This window comes from Poecilia formosa, unplaced genomic scaffold (genome assembly GCF_000485575.1).
Source record: "Poecilia formosa unplaced genomic scaffold, Poecilia_formosa-5.1.2 Scaffold179, whole genome shotgun sequence".
NCBI classification, from domain to species: Eukaryota; Metazoa; Chordata; class Actinopteri; order Cyprinodontiformes; family Poeciliidae; genus Poecilia; species Poecilia formosa.
This window is the reverse complement of record NW_006800118.1, coordinates 1310705-1328576: the sequence shown is the minus strand read 5'-3', so window position 1 is coordinate 1328576 and position 17872 is coordinate 1310705. Positions and strand designations below refer to the sequence as shown.

Below are 17872 nucleotides of genomic sequence, written 5' to 3'. Positions count from 1 at the left end.
TGTTTATGTCGTTCCATGTACGCTGTCTCAGAGGCCTCCTTGCACAACCTACACCTTGGGTCTTGCCTGGCGGGGTAGATCTGGGCCTCTATTGCTCTGGTGTTTAGGGCCTGTTCCTAAACACCAGATGGGCAGCCAGGATGAGGGCCTCTGTGCTGTCCTTGAGTCCAGCTTTTTCCAGCCATTGGTAGGATTTCCTGATATCAGCCACTTCAGTTATTTGTCGGTGGTACATCCCATGTAGGGGCTTGTCCTCCCATGATGGTTCCTCCAGCACCTCATCCTCTGTTCCCCATTGTCTGAGACATTTGCTGAGCACATCGTCTGTTGAGGCTTTGTCCTTGATGTGTATATGTATTATATAAAATGTTTTTTTTTTTGTTTTTTTTTTAAATAAGCCAGACTGCAAGCATCTCAGAAGTGCAAATAGTTGATACTTATTTTGTATTTTTTTATTTGTTGTTTTAAGACTCTATTGCTGGGTTTCAGACATGTGACCCGGATGATGCACGAAATTCAGATGGAGATCCAGAAGGGGATTTCTCTGGTTCAAAACAAAGCAAAATTGATCACAATGAGTACGCTAATGCCATAAATAGTCTGGAACAGACAAGGCATCTCGAAAAAATATGCGTATATTTAGGATATGATCCTTATTATCTTGGTAAAAAAAGACTTCTCTTATAATCTTGAGGTTTTACCAGGCATCCAGGCGATCCACATAACTATCTGGAGTTGCAGAGTTCATATTTTACGACGAGCCAGAAGAAAGTTTCAAAAGCCTGGAGAATACTATCATTTAGTTTCAGGTTTGGTCAAGCATTTAGGATCAAAAGAAGCATTAAATGACTGTCAACTTGTTTCTGCCAGGTGAGAAGTGAGTTGTGCCATTTTAAATAATTAGTCTATGATAGCGATGCTATTGCTAACAACAAACTAACCAATGTTATTTCTATGTGCTTGGATCTCCTGGTAAATTATTTATCTAGCTTCTGTAAACCCAAATTCATGCTGGAGTTGTATGTTAATGTTGAGTAGTGTAGTATGCTGGATTCAGGTCCAATGTAGGTCAACCATTAGAAGCGATCTACAGAAACCCCATGTTCGTGTCTGGCCAAAAATGTAGTTCGTGGCCAGACACGAAGCATGTGGGGGAATAGTCACAGCTCACGACGACTGTAAGGCTGGGTAGGTTATATTTAATCTATTTAACTTTATTTTATTTTTAGCATGAAAGTCCCACTGAATAAACATATTTTCTGTCTGGGACTCAGCACTGAGTTAGCTGTGCTGAGGACTACCACGCCATGGTATAAAAATAAAATACCTTACCTTACATATGAATGATTGTCTTTCTAAGTAACTGTCCAATAAAATATCTGAAAATACAATTTAAACAATGTGATCGTTACCTGTTAGAAAGTGGGCGCTGCAGGGCAGGGTTAGTTTCTGCACCTCCTGTTTTTAGCTGTAGATTGTTGATCCACTTTTCTCCTCTTTTTTTGGTGTTTTAAAATTAACTCCCTTGTGACAAACTATTTTTGAAATATGAAAATAGCGTTTATCTTTCTCTCTACTAGAACAGTTGGAACAACCATACAGGACACAGACTTTAGGCACTTTGATGTTGGGTCAACATAAGTAAATGGGCTGCATTTACTTCCAGCCCTCCATCTGCATTGGGTGACGTCGGTGCTACGTCATCTGAAACCCAGCAATAGCTGTCAGTTTAAGTATTGTTGGCAATGTCTTCCAGTTACATAATTACCCAGTAATATTTCCTGTCAGCTTCACATCTTTTAATACAAAAACACAACAGGCTACTGGTGGATCCCCTCAGTGCCCAGCCCACTGGGCTTAAGAAGTTTTCTGGGGGAAACCCCGTAATCATTACCTGATCAATAAGATCAATCAATTTTAGATTAGCTCATTAATTGATAACTTGTATCCTTTCACCAGAATGTTGGTGTAGAGTAAAAAGCTACTCCTTTCTTAATGGTGCAACAAAAAAATATGCAACGAGTCATTCAAGAATTTTTAAAAAAACGTTTCAGACACTTAAAGTTTCCCTGTGGCTCAACAAGAGAAACACTTCAGGCCCACATCATGGTCTAAACCAATCACAGATAGTGAAAGTAGGGATGGCCATCCTTTGATTCCTGCCCATATAGGGTGATAATCAATTGAGGATAGTCACTAATCTATTAAGATATTATTGCATCCGACAGATGTTTTGTGTTAGTTTCTGTGATTTGAGATCACACTCCATTGTTCTGCCCTTAGGTGCACCACAGGACCTCTACATTTTTAATTTAACCTACTGCTATTCAAAGCTATTTTTAAAAAAAAAGGCAAATTGTACATTTCGTTTCCTACTGGTTAAAAACAAGCAGGGAAATTTTTAAAATCTCAAGTGCTACCATTATTAATTTCTATATGAACAGATATTAACAATAAAGCATATCCAACAAACATTTCTTGTATTGCTGCTATGATCAGCTTCTGGTAACATCTTCATATACTCATACTTTCTACACTGACCCCTAATATAATTCAACAGGAAGACATGAGCACCTCCTCTCTTTGATAAGAGTAATGATCGCCTGTGGCAGATGCATTCATCATCCAACTAAATATCTCAGTGAGTGATATTTGTGTTGTGATGATACAGTACAAACACTATTACACTTAAGATGCACCATTCAGAGATTCTGTAGACGACTTTGGAGGCGTTCACTGATTGCAATGCAATATTGGGAGCTTCCAATTTGGCGATAATCAAGTAAGGACAGTCAAGGTAAAACTGATCACCAAACAATGACTAAATAGTCTACTAAAATAGTCTCTTTCACTGTTGAAAAATCAAAGAAATTACACATTACAAAAGGAAACCAAGAAGAAGAAATACCAGCATGTGAACCTCTCCACATGCAGCTGCATCATCCCTTCCTGACCACATCTTGTAAACAAACTGTGGTTCATTAATCAAAGGTTTTGCAGTGAGAAGCAACGCAGGACATCAGGTGATCTTAATGAATGTGGGTGACTTCCTAGAAAGCAAGCACTCCTTTGAGGGGCTTCATAAACATGCATCCTACTCTGCAGTTTGGTTGAAGGGGCAGCCATATATTTGCTTCACTGAAACTAAGAACTGTGGGTGGTTTTCAGACACGGAAACAAAAGTTTAAATAAGTTGCTGGGGCTCCACAGCTATGACTGTCAAAACAGCTAGTACTGAGAAATACTGTATTGTACCTTAGTCCTTCTCTTTCATATCCAGACTACCTGCATGCAGCAGATGTGCTTCTGGCTCCTCCCGACCATTGAATATTGTTTTCTCAGCCCTCTGGTATTTCTGTCATGTGCCTTTTTTATGATGTTCTGGACATAAAATATCACAAAAGCTCATTTAGTTTTGTGATTGGCTGATACCTTGTGTATATTCTACATGTCAACAGACAGCTCCTACATCTTACACACAATGGATACTTAGCATAAATGATTGCTTGAGGCAGATGGTTCAGAATGAAGTCCTAACATATACCATTATTTATTTATGTCATTTGACAGCTCATAACCAAACTCAGTTTGCCACTTATCAGGAAACAGGCCATCAGTAAAGGGGCATAGTTGGACAAAGGTATAATACAGGTTCAATGGGTTTTGATCCAGTAGTAAATTCAGCATGGATATTAAACTATTGCAACATTTCTGTGTATGTATATTAGAAATAATAAGCTATTGCTAATTAAATCTTTTAATAAACTAAAATGGTTAATACCACCTAAAGCAGTGTCAGATTGAGGCTCCTGGTCCTCAAGTTACAGTGCCCTGCATGTCTTAGGCATTTCCCTGCTTCAGCACACGATTTTAATTGATGACTGGTTAACTGGCTTTTGTTGAATTGCAGCCATCTGAATGAGGTGTGCTGAAGCAGGGAAACATCTAAAACATGGAGGTCAGTGTACCTTGAGTACCAGGGTACACAGACCTGCATGAAACACTGGTCTAAAGGTAGGCTATAACTTAAAATTCAGGAAATGTCTTTAGTACTGTTAAAGAGATATCAGGCATTACCCCGAGAATTAAAAACCTTTACTTCCGCGCTACTTCCTCGTGAGAACAGCATAACTGGCATCTTTTAATGTATGATTCTGTCAACAGCTCAATTTGTGCGTGTATCAACAGGGGTAATTTTCCAGCCTGTTCCCCTGAACATGCCAACCTCCCCCCACCCCCAGCAATTATGTAACCTCAGTTTACCAGTCATTATGAGCGAGTGTAAAATAACATATAACGGCTGTATAAACCTCCGGTCTAAAATGTGACTTTAATACTAGTAGCTCCGCGGCTTAGGGAGAGGAGCGATGAGGGAGAGGGTCCTAACAGCGGCACGGCGCCAAAAAAACCTACCCAACGCTGCGGATACGGAGCAGGAGAGCCAGGTTAGCCAGCCAGAAAACTTCCAAGGACTCCAGCGTTAGCATCCAGGTTGTCCTGTCTCCTTTCTGAGTCACTTTCTGGACATTTTCAGCTCACACAAGCCGTGTACACCGCACGACAGTCATGTCGTTGCTCTGGTGGTGGGCTACAACACAGCCATAAACCAACCACACTGCTACAAGCACTGAGCTTGACTCCTACTGAAAGGAGAGCTATGATAAGTCAAGAATTCACGCGACGCTGTGTGTCAGAGCTGCTGATTGGCCGATACATGAGTGTGGGCAGAACAATAGCTGATTTAAAAGCGCAGTTATATTTCCTCACCGGCTGCCATTGACAGGGGCGCCGCCACGAATCTTTGGCCCCAGGACAAAAAATTTAATTGGGCCCCGCTCCCACTCCCTCCCTGCGCATCTGCCGTTAAAATTTCTTGAGTCTATTTGGCCTATAAAAGACTTGCAACTGCCAAGCTTTCTTTGGTCCAAGTCTGATACTAGTATAACATTTACTGATAGTGAATTTTACATGCAACAGTCCACATGCTGTTTGCAAGTAGATTGCTCAATTTTTTCTTTATTAGTTTAGAATGATCCCATTCTTCTGAACGGCTCTTTACTAAGAAGATAGGACTGGAGCCTCACTGAGAGCCATTCTTTGTTCTTGTAATGCTCTGCGTACAATGCAGTAGCTATTATTTCATTTAAATATATACATGGATATTTATTTAATTAGCAAATAAATAAAACACAAGAATGGAAGAGCACACAGAGCGTGCTCATTGCTCTTTGATTGTTTTCGTCACCTGTCATGTGAACAGTCCCCAATCGCGGTACCGGTCCGTGGACCAATTGGCACCGGCCGCACAAGAAATAATTAAATATTTCTGTTTTATGTATTATGTATTATCTGAGTCTGGCGGATCTTTTATTTTGAAAATCCTTTAATCGGATTCTCTTGGTCTTGCTCACCAACATTGAGCTCACAAGCAGCAAAATGAGTAAGAAACCGATGTCTTTGGAAAGTTTATTTGCGAAGGGGAAAAGGCCCAGAGAAGAGACATGAGAATGGATTTATCTCGGACCGGTTGGTGATTCCCACACCCACTTTGTATAATATGCGGCGACCGGTGTTCTGATCATCAGTACTATCCTTAAATCCGTCCTACCTTGTGGCAATGCGCATGCGCATATCGATGCTACGTCACATACTACTTACTCAGCAGATTTCTTAAAAATACGTCCTACCTGTGGAAGTTTCGTTTCTACGGAGCCCTCCAGGGGCATGGGGAATTTTTTTTTCTTTTGCGTTCCCTCGCAATACTTTTGCGTTCCCTCGCAATAATCTCAGTAGATTATCAGTATCAGTTCATGCGGTATAATTGAATACTGTAAGCCTTTTTTACGGTGGCCGCCGTACTTTCTGCTTTAATACAAGCTTATAAGGGTTTTCCATGGACTATTGAGTTATTATCGCGGGGTAATAAGTCATCTGATTGTGTCTCTATTGTCTTCGTAGTCTGAATGGTTTAAAGGGCTGCTTTCAGTGCCATTCCATCTTAGCCTTAATAGACATAAACATGCAGTAAATAAATCGATTTTCAATCAGTTTTTTGCACCAAAGCATTAATAATAATAAACACGTTTTATTGTTATAAAACAGCAAACTAATGGTGGTAGACGGCGGCACTGGGTTAACTCGGGGAATCTCATCTGTCCGTCTATCAATCAACTCCTAATCTCTTCTTTGTTCTGTCACAATTATCGATTTATTTCATTTTTATTATCATGCTCCAAACTTTGCGAGGACTGATCACCCCGCTCACCCGCTTCCTCATGCACACAGAGCCAGCAGCCAGTCACCTTTCCATTCATACTTCATGACAGCGGCTTTGACACCACCAGGTGTCAAAGCCGCTGCTCCTGTCATATCAATAATTACTTATTTCATTCATATTGCTCTTACAGAGCCTCAGTGAAAACGTGTTTATTATTATTAACGCTTTGGTGCAAAAAAACTGATTGAAAATCGATTTATTTACTGCATGTTTATGTCTCTTAGGCACTGAAAGCAGCCCTTTAAACCATTCAGATATGAACACAATAGAAACACAATCAGATGACTTATTACCCCGCGATAATAACTCAATAGTCCATGGAAAACCCTTATAAGCTTGTATTAAAGCAGAAAGTACGGCGGCCACCGTAAAAAAGGCTTACAATATTCAATTATGCCGCATGAACTGATCAGTAGATTATTGCGAGGGAACGCAAAACCCTTTGCGAGGGAACGCAAACGTTTTGCGAGGGAACGCAAACGTTTTGCGAGGGAACGCAAAAGGGAAAAAAAATCCTCATGTCCCCTGGAGGCCTCCCGTACGTTTCATGTGTTTTAAATACGTCCTATCTGTGGAAGTTTTGTTTCATGTGTTTTATTTCATCGCAGATTATGGTAAGCTTTATTTAATTTATTTTATACCTGGCTTTCATTAAGCTGCTGTATTACTTCATGGTTTTAGTTTACATGACAGGCAGCTTGTATATTTATAAATGGCTTTAGTTTGGAGTCTGCAATGTCGTTACTGTAAACAAGTTATTATTTGGCGGTTAATCAGGACAAAATACGTTGTTTTGTGGGCTTTTTTGTCCCTATACTTTAAAATATTTTAGTTTAATAAGACTCTTCATTACTAAACCTTGCTAAATAGTTGTTGGTAGCGATACTATGTGAGATTGAAGCTGTGTAATAGCAGTGTAATATTAGTGTGCACATGAATCATATCTTATCATTTTAGGTACACAGTGACCTGCGCAGTTCGATAGACACATTGTGGCTGCGCTGCATTTAATAAAGTCTGTCATAATACAACAGATTAATGCGCAAAAAAAAGAGTTGCCGTTATTTGTATTTGTCTTTAATTTAATTCCAATAAAAACTGTTTCCCCTGTCTGATATTGTTTTATACAAAAGCCTCTGTATTTAAAATATTTTTAACAGGTAGGATATTCTAATAAAAGGATTAGTGCATACATCTATAGCTTTTCATTTTTAATGGGTAGGATATTCAGATGAAGGAAGTGATCTTTTTGTGGTTTCGTCATGTATATAAATTGTTCCAATGCGAAGTTAAGCAAAAGATCTAAGGTTCCACTTCAGTCCCGTCACTCAAATAATGTTATCCAATGTATTTAACGTTAACACAACCCGCTATAGTTTTCAGTTTGTAAACATGACGGTAGGATCTGGACACATAGCGCTGGCAGATAGTCTTAGCTACTGGTCCGCGGTGATAAACAGGTTGGGGACCACTGCATTTCAGCACTGCGCTGCCTGGCTTCATGCAACGGGAAAGAGAGTGAGAACAGTCATGGTGCGCGCTTTGTGCTTGGTTACTTCTTGCTTGTTGCACCTTAGACTGTTTTCATAGTTGAGCATTGCTTACCGTTAGGGCATTGCTTTAATTGCTATGTTTAATAGTGCAAAGTGACATTGGTGGGTTCTGACATGGGCAGTATGGGCAACCGCCCAAGGTGTTATCTTTTTAGGGATGGCACGAGACCTCTGCGGATTGAGGCACAGAGATGGAAGCAAAGCAGAATGAAGAGTAGGGCTGTATAATTAAATCGTTTCTACGATCTGTATCGATATTTTTCCCCCTCGGAAGGTATCGATTTTTCATCCGCGAGTATTGATCCATTAAACCATAGGGGTCCATAGGCTTATATGCGTCTTTTTTACATGTCTAATGTGTGTCGGCGTAGCAGCAACACTCCGCCTCCCATAGTCTCAATTTCAACTTGTGCTTAAAGAGCACATTATAAACTTCACACCAGTTTTTAAATTGCAGCCAAGTAAAACCGGAGTTATGCTAAAATAAGTAAACCATATTTTTTCCAAATGTCAGAGAAATGTCAAAATCCGGCTTTTCCAGTTATGTGAAAGGGAATGAGCTTCCAAACGTAAAAAATGAAACACAACATTAGATTCCTTTGTTTTTAGAAATCTCAAATCTTCAACAAATAACGTTTGGCTGTATTTTGTTGCTAAGAAACGAAATAAAGTTGCTCAAGTTACGGTAAAAGAGAAGCGGAACGGAGTAGCGGCGCGAAATTAATGCAAAGTTTGGATATTGGAGCGACTGGTGGCATCCATTTTGTAATTTGGTTTTAGCTTCCCAGGTGAAAAAAAAGTATACTTTAGTATATTTCAAACATACTTACATTTGTGAAAGTACATTTTAAGTATACTAAGTATTAAGTGTACTACCTACAAATATACTTGAAGTATACTAAAAGTATACTAAATTTTATACTAAAAGTATACTTGTACCAATTTTGAAATTAGAACTTTAAACACACTTAAACATAATTGTACCAAAATACACTTTTAGTAAATATGTTAAATAAAAGTATACTTTAAGTGAACAAATATATATTTGCCCATGTGTAAATATACCCTTGCTCAAATATATTTAAAATATATTTTGTGTATATTTTAAAATATATGCTCAAAATAGATTTTTTTAAAATTCACTTAACACTACTTTAAATTATTAATTTCACTATGTTTTAAATTACATCTCAGTGTAAATTTTAGGCTAATAAAGTATGCCTTTTTTATTTTCTTTATTTAACCAGGTGAACCCCATTGAGATCCAGATCTCATTTTCAAGAGGGACCTGGGCAGAAGTCTGCAACACGCAGCAACCTGATTACAAAATAAAACTAATTAGTACATATGCAGAAGTATGTCTTTTGGGCACCTATAAAGTACTTTTCATGTAATTTTTAGGCACACTTTTTAAGTACCTAAAAAGTGTGCCTTTTTAGGTGCCTTAATAATCTTTTACTATTTTTGTTAAAATTGCAAAGAATAAAAAAATGATAATCATGATGTAATGTTGTTTAAGAAAGTACCTAACTCAATCCATTTTCAGATGTATGATGTAAGATCTATAATCAACAGGATCAGCTCCAGTTCACACTCCAGACCAGATGGTGGCGGTATTGCACACTTTCATTAAAAAAAACGCCATAAAGAGAAGAAAAAACTTGAACGCAGGGAAGATAACAGGTGCTATTCAAATTCGCCATTTTTACTCGCATAATATTGCCTTGAAAGTAGAGAGGGCCTTGAAAATAGTTACTAATTAACTATTTTCAACAGTGACGTCCTAATCCGAGTTAGACGACAACACAACTGGACAACAACCGATGGAAATTAAATGTGTGTCACAAAAGGAGCCCGAAGGGACGAAGGCTGCTAACGTGTTGCTAGCTAGTGGTAAGTTTGCTTATTAATTATCTTCGTTTAATTATAAATAGTGCAGTAAAGATATATAAGTTACGTTGGTTTCATAAATAATTATTTGATCAATTTTATTCTGACTTGTATGATTATTACTATAGCAATCATTCAGCTTCATGTTATAACTTCATAGAGGCTCTGTTTGTTGCGACTTATACTTTTATTCATAAACTTAACCTGGTTTTAATTGAGCTCCATATGACAAAGAGACTTTGATATTGTGAGGTTGTTGTTATAACTTGTTCATCAATGTTTTTATCTTCAACATATGTTTGCAGTCTAAGCAAATGAAGATGAAAGAGGAAGCAGAGAAATCAGGTGTTAGGAAACCTAGACTTTCCCGTCTCAGACAGGCTCTGGCTCCACCAGATCACCAACCAGCTCTGAGGATGAACCTCCACATCGTCTTCATGGTGTAAGTATTTTATTTTTACTGACCAGCTAGCTACATTTTCAACAACAAAAACTGGTGTATTACCAACACCAAGTGCTTAATAAACATGATTTGATTTAAAGGTAACTGGACAGAATTTTTCCCCTTGTTAATCTGCCATTTCTCTTTCATACATTTTATTCAATGTTAGCTTTCAGGGCCCTGTGATGGACTGGTGACCTGTCCAGGGTGAACCCCGCCTCTTATCTGATGACTGCTGGAGATGGGCACCACCAGCCCCCTCACCACCCTATAAGGATCAGTGTGTTCAGATTATGGATGGAAAGCTTTTAAGGTAGTTTCTCTCCTTAAGTCCACACTTAAAACAGCTTCATAGTTAATGCCAACATTAACTGATTCTATGACACTGCTGACTACTTTTTCTACTTCTAACATAAACAGCCAAAGAAGACACCCAGAAATGTTTTTCCACCCGAGGCATTCGGTCCCAATCATCATCACTTCTGATGATGCCACATACATGGCGAGTCCATAACGTTTTAAAATTGTAAGTATTATTTTTTTACTTGCCATTTTTCTGTACTCTTTAAAATACAAATGCTTTCTCTGTTTAATTGGTCTATTGTTCTTTTTTGCAGGTTTCTGTAAAGTGCAGTGGTCCAGTGAATGGGAATGTTCTGACGTTGATCCTCACTGTTCTTAGGAAGGAGAAATGTCAGTTTGTCTGCAGTAATACTGGAATACTGTGACACTGAATTAAAACTATACTCTGTCCTTGGTGAAACAGTTTTCACATTTTCTCTAAAGTGTACCTATTGTTTTATTGTGATGATTTTCATAATGTTGTTGTTTGTAAACTTTGAATGTATTGACAGTTTGTACAATTGTCTTATAGTATAATGGCTCTTGAAAAAATGTTGGTAAGGCTTTATTTGACGGGGTGTGCATAAGACTGATATGATACTGTCATAAACATGATATAACTCCTGTTAGGAACATACTAACTGTGTCATGAAGTGTCATTCAGTAAATAATGACAATTTTAATGAGAATTTGCTGTAAAAGTTGGATGAAAGGTTTTATGTTTTGTTTATGACAGTGTCATGTCAGTCTTATGCACACCCCATCAAATAAAGTGTTACCAAAATGGTAATATATTGAAAACACAATGTAATTATAATTTTTGTTCTTTAAAGTAATAACTTTTGTGTTTAATGTCAAATTTTCATGTTCATTGTGTTCACCTTTGACGTGTAAACTGATAATTTATGTAAAGTTCATAAAGTTGTGAGTAAAATTGGAGAATTTTAAAATGTCGGTAATTAAATAAAATATTTGAATTACCTTGAACATCTTGTGTAATTAATCTTTCCATGTAATTGTAGCCTAAAACAATGTAAGTACTGCAGTGTAGTTATGCATGTAAAGTACAAAATAGGAAAGTAGGAATAAAGAAGACTTATGAGTAATTAAAATTGTACTTTATTAGCAATAGCACTAAATCAAAAATAAAAATTAAGTGTAATTTAAATACATTACTAATATATTAGTAGTATATTTAAAATATATTTAAAGTATATTAAAAGTATATATTTAATATAATTCTATGACAGAATTAGTACACTCAAAATATCCTAATCAAGCTCTTGAATACTACACAGAAAAGTATACTTAAAGTATACTAAGTACAACTTGAAGTTGTTCCAAAAAAGTACATTTAATTATATTAAGTATACTAAAAATGGTAAATTAATACTATTTAAATACTAAAGTATACTAAGCACAAAAAAGTTGTTCCAAAATAGTACAGTTTAAGTACATAAATTATGCTAAAGTATATTAAAATTTAATATACTAAAGTATACTTTATTTTTTTACTAGGGTTAGTGGTTTCTGTTCTGTACATAAAGGATAACCTGAAGAATGAATGTGCAGCAGGTAGTGGCGCTCTGTTTTGAGCTGGAAGACGAAGAGGGAAAACCCGCAGCCAGAATCTGTGGCGCAGTGAGGATTGCCATGATGACGATGGCTGATCGATCATTCTTATTAGTAACTGACAAAGAGTATCAGAGACTGAGAGAACTATGAGATCCTGGCAGTCTGAGAGGCAGCTACTCAGAGATCCAAGCAGGGGAATGGCGGCGCTGCGCAGCTGCAAGGAGTCGATCACTACAGGGTGAGGCCTAGCCACTTCCCCAGCAGCTAGTAGTAAACAGCTTACAGCTACTGCTTACTCCGGGAGCCAAGGTAGAAAAGCCTTTTCCCATAGTTCAAAAGACTTTATTTTTACCCCCTTACCCGAATCAGAGCCAGGTATTGTGTAGTTGATGCTCTTAATCAGTTTTCAGTTAATTAAATCCAACTGAACAGTTTTTTGATTTAAACTGAAAACAGATTAAATCCAAGTCTATATGGAACACAAAATGTCACCAAAACCACTCTGTCCCTCTAAAATCTTTCAGAAAATCCTAAAAGTGTATTGAAGCGTATCGATCGCTGAATATTGTGATATATATCATATCGTGACCAGAATATCGTGTATCGGATCGGATCGTGAGATTATTGTATCACTACACCCCTAATGAAGAGTTTGAATTGATAATGATATTGGTTAAATTTATTTCAGCTCCAAGTATTTAATATCTAGGTGTTTTTATGGGAATATGAATCTTTCAGATCAATTTAAAAGAAGCAATTTTGATCATATCTCACATTTTATTGTGTCATGTAGATGCCAGTCTTGGTCTTGACTCGGTCTCGGACCCTATAAGTCTTGGTCTTGTCTCAGTCTCGATACACTCTGGTCTTGGTCTTGACTTGGTCTAGTGTTAGGTAGTTTTGACCTCAACAATATGAATTACATATATTGCAGTTATCTTGTGAAATAATTATAGCTCCCATAATAAAAATCCAAAATACTCTCACAGAAAAATTTTATATGCTAGTTAATTTAAAACACCTGCAATAGTTCCTGGCTTCTCAGTGTGGGTCAATAAGCTGCACAATCATGGGGAAGACTGATGACCTTCTGGACAGATGTCCAGAAGACAGTCACTAACATACTCCACATTTGCGGGAACCCACACAAAAAAGTCTTTGCTAAAGAAACTGCTTGGCAACAGAGAGCTGAATCCAAGTGAATTTATAGAGTGGAAGGACAAAGTGTGAAAAAATGCATCTGAACAGAAACCATGGTAACTACAACTCTAAATTATGTTAACTCATTACTCAATGTTAATCTATCCCTTAGCATGTTCTTCATTTTAACACTGTAGCAGTGCATTCACTAACAGAGATTGGTCAAAACTTTATTTATGACAGACGGGATTACATTTAAACCATTTGAAGTAAAATATAAACTTTCTGATTTCTTCCTTTTAAGGAGACAACTACCATCTTGGATTTTAAAGTCGTGGTTGGTGAAGAACTGCTGACAAAATTCTTACTTCAGAGAACATTTCACTTTAATTTTTTGATTTTAGAATAAATTCCCATTACAGGACTGATGGACTCAAAGTGTAATTAGAGACAGTAGACACAGTTCCTCCTTCCATCAACTCTCATCTAAACCCCCTTATTATGGGGGATTGCTGTCCATCTACAGCAGTCAATGGGCAAGAGGGGGTACTCCCCTCTCATCCCTGGAGTACCCCTCCAGGGAGGAGGGGTACTCCCTGGACAGGTTGTCAGTCTATCACATGGCAACACAGAGACACACAGGACAAACAACCTTCATACATATCTAAGTACAAATTAGAAAGTTGTACATTTTAGGACCATGAAAGAGTCGATACATGCAGAGAGAACATACAAACTCCAAGAAAGACAAATGAAAGACTAAGAAAGACCAATGGCCAGGATTCAAATCCTGGCCATTTCTTCTGCAAAGCAAGAGTTTTGTCAACTTCGCCACTGTGCAGCCCATCCATCCACTATACTTCTTGTGTTCTGTGTTTTCTGTGTAGTTATTTTTTGAGGTTTTCTGTATTCAGTCCTGTTCCTGTCCTGTCTTCCCTGTTGATTCCTTCCCAGGTGTGTCTAGTTTTCCTGATTATCCTCCCTGTGTATTTAAGTCCACCTGTGTCCTTTGTCTCTTGTCGGATCCTCGTCATATGTCATTTATCTCCTTGCCACCACAGTCGAACTGTAAATTCCTGTGTTAGTTCAGCTCTTGTTTTCAGTCCTGTCTTTCAGTTGCTACCGGTAATTAGCTGTGTGCTAACTCTCTGTTGTGCCGCCTGTGTTGGACTGTGTTTGAGCTCTCTTTGTTAAATCATCAACATCATCAACTTCTGGGTCTCAGCGTTCATTCTCACCACTACAACCACTACAATCATGACAATACTCACTTAATCCAGGTTAGAGCTAGAGTTCACTTATTATTTATTAGTTATTTTATTCATTTTTATGTTTTGCTTGTTGATATTTTAAATAAATTTAAAAAATGTCAAAATACAGCTAAATATATAAATGAGTGAAAATCTGGAAATAAACTAAGTAGGAAAATCCATTCATTCTGTGTGTATGTTGACAAGCCGCAATGTGCGTCGTGAGATAATGGGATTTCTTATATTTCTTTAAATATTTAATCACATATTGATTTTTCCCAAGAAAATATATTGACATTCAATAGACATGTGACACCTCCCCAGCTCAGCGTTATAATGTTGATTTCAAAAGCTGCAAACACTCTGTGAAATGCTGTTGGAGCAATTACTTGTGTTACCCCTGAGAGTCGTTCACATCCAATGCACTGTTTAGAAATAAATGTTCTATGTAATCTCCTCAGATATATGTGGCAGAGAATTCCTGATCCTCAACTATAGTTCCTTACACTTAGCAAGGCATAACTGAAGTGAAGGGCTAAAGATGGAAGATAAACTGCACAATGGTTTCCCTAAGGACATTTACCCAGGGGTCTATGGAGTATGGGAGTGGATAAGGAGATGAGAAAATGGGAGGAAGTGTTGGCCATCTAACAATGCCAGACTCCTCTGGGAAGAGGTGCAAAGGTCAAGGTGATGAGGTCACAAATTACTAATGGAAACAAGTACAAAAAACAGAAGTCTGGCTTAACCCAGAACAAGTGAATTTTGAAAAAATATTTCAACAGGGATAATCAATAGGAACAAAACAATGCATTAACTTTTTAAACTTCTTTGACTGATATCCGAGGTTACTGTACTGTTTGATAACTAGGATCAATTGGAATGTAGGAATGACATTTGTTGTGAATTGGTGCTATATAAATAAACCAAACTGAAGAAAATTGAGTACATGAAGAAACTTCAGAAGTCAGATCCCCCATGAAAAACTTTAAAATGTTTTTTTTTCATGTTGAAAGCATATTCCACACTGATACCAGATATAGTTTATGTTGTTTGTCATCATTCCAGTTGTTGTGTCTTCTCATATGCATTTTGCAGCATGTTTTAATCATTTTACTGCCTTTTTTTCCTAGATATTAAGATCACTTTGGTTGAGAATGAACCGCCAGTCGTCAATCCCTCTTGCCTCCTCATCCCTCCGTCGCTTCTTCCAAGATTCATGTTCCAAAAATGGTTATGTAAGTGTTAGTATCTCTGAAACTCCACATATCTGAGGCATGTTGTTACAGTTGTAGTAAAAAATTTCTTTCTTTCTTCCATTTTTCATTATGTTTTTGTTTATTATAATTCAGAGACCAAGACTAGCTATCTTACTTGGAGACTCAAGTTTGTCCAATGCCGTACCTATGAGAAGCACATTGTTGTCCCTGGCCAAACTTCACAGACAGACCAACAACCCGAAGACAATCTGTTTTAGTGAGTGGACAGCTCTTTGGTGGGGAGAACAGAGAGGTCCTTTCTCTTATTCTCACAGAAAGACAAACTAAGAAATCATGGTACTAAATATCAGGTTGGCCTGTACTGTAATATCCAACAATCTACCTGTGTTAAAAGAAAATTTACTACATCTTATTACGTGAACTGCATAAATTGATACAGGTGTTACTTTCTCCACATTGTACTTTGAGCAATTTCATACATATTGTACTGAAAAAAAATATATTAAGCATACTGCTTTTTGCATTGGCCAGCTGGCAAATATGGATGTGTGTTTTTTGATCTGGGAGTGGGAACATTACACTTTTACTGCTAAAAACAATCTTTGAAAATACAATATGATTCATTTTGTAATTGACAGGGCCCCGATTGTTTNATGCCTAAACATTTCTCATAATCATAATTTACAGTTTTTGGTCTGAGACAAAATAGGGTTGTCTTTTATTACACGAATGCAAAATAGTACAAGGGATCTTAATTCAACACGTATCATAAACTTTTCACACTATTGATGATATTTTACAAGCCTTTAGTGTAGAGGGTTACTTCTTATTAAATGAGGACTATTTGATTGAATCTCATTAAAATAACAAAAGCAAAACATTTATGTATGGTTTAAGATTTCTGGTAAAGTTTCTAGTAGGGATAAATCTTATATACATTTCAAATGATATTTCTTTGATAAAACACAACTGTGGGCAGTTTTGCACATTTATTTCATAATCTGATCTTTTACATGATTTTTTGTTTGGTTTCTGATTTTGTCTGATCCTATGAATATGCCAACACTTAAAACAAGCAAAGTTATTTTTGAAGGTTGAAATGTGCTACTTAATTTAAGCATTTCTTTAGCTATTATTAAGAGGAGAACTGGAATAACAAATGTTACTGATATATTGATGCTCTATTGGCTTAGTATGAGAAAAAGAAAAAAAAAACAACTTGATCTTCAGCTTCAAGGAGAAGCCTTTAAATTAAAAAAAAAAAAAGAACATTATGTGTACTAATCAGATGATGCAGAATCTTAAAGAATCTTCCTTGCTCTCCTCATCACCTGTGGATGCTGCTGATCCCTGCCTGAGGTCCGTGGCTGTCCAGTGCATCACTTCCAACATAGAGAAGGGCAGCGGTACCAATAGAACCCCACCTGCCTATCAGATGGTTTCCCAGAACTGAAAGACGACCGTTGAACTCCAGCTTTCTATAGTATAAGGGCAGTACTAGTATCTAGTGACAAAACAACATTTTTTCATTCATTTTAATGTTCTTTATATAATCCATTGATTTCGCTTTTTGTTGTGTTTTTTCTGTTGCAGAATGAAGTCCAATCCTTTCTGGGTGTGCCGGGGTGTGAGACTGTGGGCGCCTTCCACGATTGGTGGACCGAGTTAAAGCTGAAACGCCACACTGAAGCCTCCTGGGCACTGTCGGGGTTTCCTATCGAGCTGCGCCGGCTCTACATCTGGACACACGCAGAAACTGATTTGACGTAGAAAGGGCTCGCTATAGAGAGATTGATATGATTAAATCTTATTACTATTAGTACATTTTACTTAGAGAGCATTTTTAATTGTTTCCTCATCATAGTTCATTCATATCAGTATATTTTGACTGTGCTGCCCTTGATCCTGATTTATTGCATTGGTTTGCCGTTTTATGAATGTGTTCATTGTTCTGTCCTTTTAATACTCAGACTTCAAAGCTTTTCTTACCATTTCATTTAACATTGCATCCTTTCTGTAGTTCATTAACCTTTAAATATTACATAGAAATTTCAATAAGTTTGGTTTTTAAAACTAACACATTGTTTTACGCATCACTCATTATTGCTTCATTGACTTTAAAGGATAGTACCTTAACATCTCTATGTTTACTTTATTAAGTTTTAAGTAAAATCTACCTTTTA

At 37.3% G+C, this 17872-nt stretch overlaps 1 protein-coding gene and 3 long non-coding RNA genes across 6 annotated transcripts in view; 2 read left to right on the top strand and 2 right to left on the bottom strand.

Annotated features, from left to right (window-relative positions):
* Positions 1–4679, bottom strand: part of tpst1 (tyrosylprotein sulfotransferase 1) — a 110765-nt gene extending 106086 nt beyond the window's left edge. For 2 of the 3 annotated variants that reach the window (XM_007565571.2, XM_007565570.2), the window contains exon 1: positions 4414–4676. The gene's annotated coding sequence lies outside the window, so the exon portion shown is untranslated. Of the gene's footprint in view, positions 1–4413 lie in introns of all 3 variants that reach the window. The other variant, XM_007565572.2, reaches the window with a different exon arrangement.
* Positions 4680–8432: 3753 nt separating this feature from the next.
* The window catches only part of LOC107837818 (uncharacterized), a 19104-nt gene continuing 9664 nt past the window's right edge, over positions 8433–17872 (bottom strand). Inside the window, exons 2-3 of the long non-coding RNA XR_001663865.1 lie at positions 12578–12589; positions 8433–8443 (exon numbers count right to left, since the gene is read on the bottom strand). This is a non-coding gene — a long non-coding RNA (uncharacterized LOC107837818). The remainder of the gene's footprint in view (positions 8444–12577; positions 12590–17872) is intronic.
* On the top strand, positions 10385–10818 carry LOC103147308 (uncharacterized). Its single transcript, XR_477264.2, has 3 exons — positions 10385–10475; positions 10583–10688; positions 10780–10818. It is a non-coding gene; the product is annotated as an uncharacterized LOC103147308 (long non-coding RNA).
* LOC107837817 (uncharacterized) overlaps positions 15607–17872 on the top strand; it is a 5891-nt gene continuing 3625 nt past the window's right edge. Inside the window, exon 1 of the long non-coding RNA XR_001663864.1 lies at positions 15607–15707. This is a non-coding gene — a long non-coding RNA (uncharacterized LOC107837817). The remainder of the gene's footprint in view (positions 15708–17872) is intronic.